A 5,900-nucleotide genomic window follows, 5' to 3' on the forward strand; every position below is an offset into this window, starting at 1 on the left:
GTTGTGTGTGGCATCATGGCATGTTCAAGTTCCATCCAGTGCTTGTGTGTGGCATCATGGCATGTTCAGGTTCCATCCAGCGCATGTGTGTGGCATCATGGCATGTTCAGGTTCCATCCAGCGCATGTGTGTGGCATCATGGCATGTTCAGGTTCCATCCAGCGCATGTGTGTGGCATCACGGCATGTTCAGGTTCCATCCAGTGCATGTGTGTGGCATCACGGCATGTTCAGGTTCCATCCAGTGCATGTGTGTGGCATCACGGCATGTTCATGTTGTATCCAGTGCATGAGTCTGGCATCACGGCATGTTCAGGTTCCATCCAGTGCATGTGTGTGGCATCACGGCATGTTCAGGTTCCATCCAGTGCTTGTGTGTGGCATCACGGCATGTTCAGGTTCCATCCAGTGCTTGCGTGTGGCATCATGGCATGTTCAGGTTCCATCCAGTGCATGTGTGTGAAATCACGGCATGTTCAGGTTCCATCGAGTGCTTGTGTGTGGCGTCATGGCATGTTCAGGTTCCATCCAGTGCTTGTGTGTGGCATCATGGCATGTTCAGGTTCAATCCAGTGCTTGTGTGTGGCACATGGCATGTTCAGGTTCCATCCAGTGCTTGTGTGTGGCATCATGGCATCTTCAGGTTCCATCCAGTGCTTGTGTGTGGCATCATGGCATGTTCAGGTTCCATCCAGTGCTTGTGTGTGGCATCATGGCATGTTCAGGTTTCATCCAGTGCTTGTGTGTGTCATCATGGCATGTTCAGGTTCCATCCAGTGCATGTGTGTGGCATCATGGCATGTTCAGGTTCCATCCAGTGCTTGTGTGTGGCATCATGGCATGTTCAGGTTTCATCCAGTGCTTGTGTGTGTCATCATGGCATGTTCAGGTTCCATCCAGTGCATGTGTCTGGCATCATGGCATGTTCAGGTTCCATCCAGTGCTTGTGTGTGGCATCATGGCATGTTCAGGTTCCATCCAGTGCATGTGTCTGGCATCATGGCATGTTCAGGTTCCATCCAGTGCATGTGTGTGGCATCACGGCATGTTCAGGTTCCATCCAGTGCATGTGTGTGGCATCACGGCATATTCAGGTTCCATCCAGTGCATGTGTGTGTCATCACGGCATGATCAGGTTCCATCCAGTGCATGTGTGTGGCATCATGGCATGTTCAGGTTCCATCCAGTGCTTGTGTGTGGCATCATGGCATGTTCAGGTTCCATCCAGTGCTTGTGTGTGGCATCACGGCATGTTCAGGTTCCATCCAGTGCTTGTGTGTGGCATCACGGCATGTTCAGTATCCATCCAGTGCTTGTGTGTGGCATCACGGCATGTTCAGGTTCCATCCAGTGCTTGTGTGTGGCATCACGGCATGTTCAGGTTCCATCCAGTGCTTGTGTCTGGCATCACGGCATGTCCAGGTTCCATCCAGTGCATGTGTCTGGCATCATGGCATGTTGAGGTTCCATCCAGTTCTTGTGTGTGGCATCACGGCATGTTCAGGTTCCATCCAGGGCATGTGTGTGGCATCACGGCATGTTCAGGTTCCATCCAGTGCTTGTGTGTGGCATCACGGCATGTTCAGGTTCCATCCAGTGCTTGTGTGTGGCATCACGGCATGTTCAGGTTCCATCCAGTGCTTGTGTGTGGCATCACGGCATGTTCAGGTTCCATCCAGTGCTTGTGTGTGGCATCACGGCATGTTCAGGTTCCATCCAGTGCATCTGTGTGGCATCATGGCATGTTCAGGTTCCATCCAGTGCATGTGTCTGGCATCATGGCATGTTCAGGTTCCATCCAGTGCATGTGTCTGGCATCACGGCATGTTCAGGTTCCATCCAGCACTTGTGTGTGGCATCATGGAATGTTCAGTTTCCATCCAGTGCATGTGTGTGGCATCATGGCATGTTCAGGTTCCATCCAGTGCTTGTGTGTGGCATCATGGCATGTTCAGGTTCCATCCAGTGCTTGTGTGTGGCATCATGGCATGTTCAGGTTCCATCCAGTGCATGTGTGTGGCATCATGGCATGTTCAGGTTCCATCCAGTGCATGTGTGTGGCATCATGGCATGTTCAGGTTCCATCCAGTGCATGTGTGTGGCATCATGGCATGTTCAGGTTCCATCCAGTGCATGTGTGTGGCATCATGGCATGTTCAGGTTCCATCCAGTGCATGTGTGTGGCATCATGGCATGTTCAGGTTCCATCCAGTGCATGTGTGTGGCATCATGGCATGTTCAGGTTCCATCCAGTGCTTGTGTCTGGTATCATGGCATGTTCAGGTTCCATCTAGCGCTTGTGTGTGGCATCATGGCATGTTCAGGTTCCATCCAGTGCTTGTGTGTGTCATCATGGCATGTTCAGGTTCCATCCAGTGCATGTGTGTGGTATCATGGCATGTTCAGGTTCCATCCAGTGCTTGTGTGTGGCGTCATGGCATGTTCAGGTTCCATCCAGTGCTTGTGTGTGGCATCACGGCATGTTGAGGTTCCATCCAGTGCTTGTGTGTGGCATCACGGCATGTCCAGGTTCCATCCAGTGCTTGTGTGTGGCATCATGGCATGTTCAGGTTTCATCCAGTGCTTGTGTGTGTCATCATGGCATGTTCAGGTTCCATCCAGTGCATGTGTCTGGCATCATGGCAGGTTCACGTTCCATCCAGTGCTTGTGTGTGGCATCATAGCATGTTCAGGTTCCATCCAGTGCATGTGTCTGGCATCATGGCATGTTCAGGTTCCATCCAGTGCATGTGTGTGGCATCACGGCATGTTCAGGTTCCATCCAGTGCATGTGTGTGGCATCACGGCATGTTCAGGTTCCATCCAGTGCATGTGTGTGGCATCATGGCATGTTCAGGTTCCATTCAGCGCTTGTGTGTGTCATCATGGCATGTTCAGGTTCCATCCAGGGCATGTGTGTGGTATCACGGCATGTTCAGGTTCCATCCAGTGCTTGTGTGGCATCATGGCATGTTCAGGTTCCATCCAGTGCTTATGTGTGGCATCATGGCATGTTCAGGTTTCATCCAGTGCTTGTGTGTGTCATCATGGCATGTTCAGGTTCCATCCAGTGCATGTGTCTGGCATCATGGCATGTTCAGGTTCCATCCAGTGCTTGTGTGTGGCATCATGGCATGTTCAGGTTCCATCCAGTGCATGTGTCTGGCATCATGGCATGTTCAGGTTCCATCCAGTCCATGTGTGTGGCATCACGGCATGTTCAGGTTCCATTCAGTGCATGTGTGTGGCATCACTGCATGTTCAGGTTCCATCCAGTGCATGTGTGTGCCATCACGGCATGTTCAGGTTCCATCCAGTGCATGTGTGTGGCATCACGGCATGTTCAGGTTCCATCCAGTGCTTGTGTGTGGCATCATGGCATGTTCAGGTTACATCCAGTGCTTTTGTGTGGCATCACGGCATGTTCAGGTTCCATCCAGTGCTTGTGTGTGGCATCACGGCATTTCCAGGTTCCATCCAGTGCATGTGTCTGGCATCACGGCATGTTGAGGTTCCATCCAGTGCTTGTGTGTGGCATCACGGCATGTTCAGGTTCCATCCAGTGCATGTGTGTGGCATCACGGCATGTTCAGGTTCCATCCAGTGCTTGTGTGTGGCATCACGGCATGTTCAGGTTCCATCCAGTGCTTGTGTGTGGCATCATGGCATGTTCAGGTTCCATCCAGTGCTTGTGTGTGGCATCACGGCATGTTCAGGTTCCATCCAGTGCTTGTGTGTGGCATCATGGCATGTTCAGGTTCCATCCAGTGCTTGTGTGTGGCATCATGGCATGTTCAGGTTCCATCCAGTGCTTGTGTGTGGCATCACGGCATGTTCAGGTTCCATCCAGTGCATGTGTGTGGCATCACGGCATGTTCAGGTTCCATCCAGTACTTGTGTGTGGCATCACGGCATGTTCAGGTTCCATCCAGTGCTTGTGTGTGGCATCATTGCATGTTCAGGTTCTATCCAGTGCTTGTGTGTGGCATCACGGCATGTTCAGGTTCCATCCAGTGCTTGTGTGTGGCATCACGGCATGTCCAGGTTCCATCCAGTGCATGTGTCTGGCATCACGGCATGTTGAGGTTCCATCCAGTGCTTGTGTGTGGCATCACGGCATGTTCAGGTTCCATCCAGTGCATGTGTGTGGCATCACGGCATGTTCAGGTTCCATCCAGTGCTTGTGTGTGGCATCATGGCATGTTCAGGTTCCATCCAGTGCTTGTGTGTGGCATCACGGCATGTTCAGGTTCCATCCAGTGCTTGTGTATGGCATCATGGCATGTTCAGGTTCCATCCAGGTTCCATCCAGTGCATGTGTCTGGCATCATGGCATGTTCAAGTTCCATCCAGTGCATGTATCTGGCATCATGGCATGTTCAGGTTCCATCCAGCGCTTGTGTGTGGCATCATGGCATGTTCAGTTTCTATCCAGCGCATGTGTGTGGCATCATGGCATGTTCAGGTTCCATCCAGCGCTTGTGTGTGGCATCATGGCATGTTCAGGTTCCATCCAGTGCTTGTGTGTGGCATCATGGCATGTTCAGGTTCCATCCAGTGCATGTGTGTGGCATCATGGCATGTTCAGGTTCCATCCAGTGCATGTGTGTGGCATCATGGCATGTTCAGGTTCCATCCAGTGCATGTGTGTGGCATCATGGCATGTTCAGGTTCCATCTAGTGCATGTGTGTGGTAACATGGCATGTTCAGGTTCCATCCAGTGCATGTGTGTGGCATCACGGCATGTTCAGGTTCCATCCAGTGCATGTGTGTGGCATCACGGCATGTTCATGTTCCGTCCAGTGCATGTGTCTGGCATCACGGCATGTTCAGGTTCCGTCCAGTGCATGTGTGTGGCATCATGGCATGTTCAGGTTCCATCCAGTGCTTGTGTGTGGCATCACGGCATGTTCAGGTTCCATCCAGTGCTTGTCTGTGGCATCACGGCATGTTCAGGTTCCATCCAGTGGTTGTGTGTGGCATCATGGCATGTTCAGGTTCCATCCAGTGCATGTGTGTGGCATCATGGCATGTTCAGGTTCCATCCAGTGCTTGTGTGTGGCATCATGGCATGTTCAGGTTCCATCCAGTGCATGTGTGTGGCATCACGGCATGTTCAGGTTCCATCCAGTGCTTGTGTGTGTCATCATGGAATGTTCAGGTTCCATCCAGCGCTTGTGTGTGGCATCACGGCATGTTCAGGTTCCATCCAGTGCATGTGTGTGGCATCACGGCATGTTCAGGTTCCATCCAGTGCATGTGTGTGGCATCACGGCATGTTCAGGTTCCATCCAGTGCATGTGTGTGGCATCATGGCATGTTCAGGTTCCATCCAGTGCTTGTGTGTGGCATCATGGCATGTTCAGGTTCCATCCAGTGCATGTGTGTGGCATCACGGCATGTTCAGGTTCCATCCAGTGCTTGGCATCATGGCATGTTCAGGTTCCATCCAGTGCTTGTGTGTGGCATCACGGCATGTTCAGGTTCCATCCAGTGCTTGTGTGTGGCATCACGGCATGTTCAGGTTCCATCCAGTGCTTGTGTGTGGCATCACGGCATGTTCAGGTTCCATCCAGTGCATGTGTCTGGCATCACGGCATGTTCAGGTTCCATCCAGTGCTTGTGTGTGGCATCACGGCATGTTCAGGTTCCATCCAGTGCTTGTGTGTGGCATCACGGCATGTTCAGGTGCCATCCAGTGCATGTGTGTGGCATCAGGGCATGTTCAGGTTCCATCCAGTGCATGTGTGTGGCATCATGGCATGTTCAGGTTCCATCCAGTGCTTCTGTGTGGCATCACAGCATGTTCAGGTTCCATCCAGTGCTTGTGTGTGGCATCACGGCATGTTCCGGTTCCATCCAGTGCTTGTGTGTGGCATCACGGCATGTTCAGGTTCCAT

Source organism: Ambystoma mexicanum, chromosome 3p (genome assembly GCF_040938575.1).
Source record: "Ambystoma mexicanum isolate Mex_15411 chromosome 3p, UKY_AmexF1_1, whole genome shotgun sequence".
In the NCBI taxonomy this organism is placed as follows: domain Eukaryota; kingdom Metazoa; phylum Chordata; class Amphibia; order Caudata; family Ambystomatidae; genus Ambystoma; species Ambystoma mexicanum.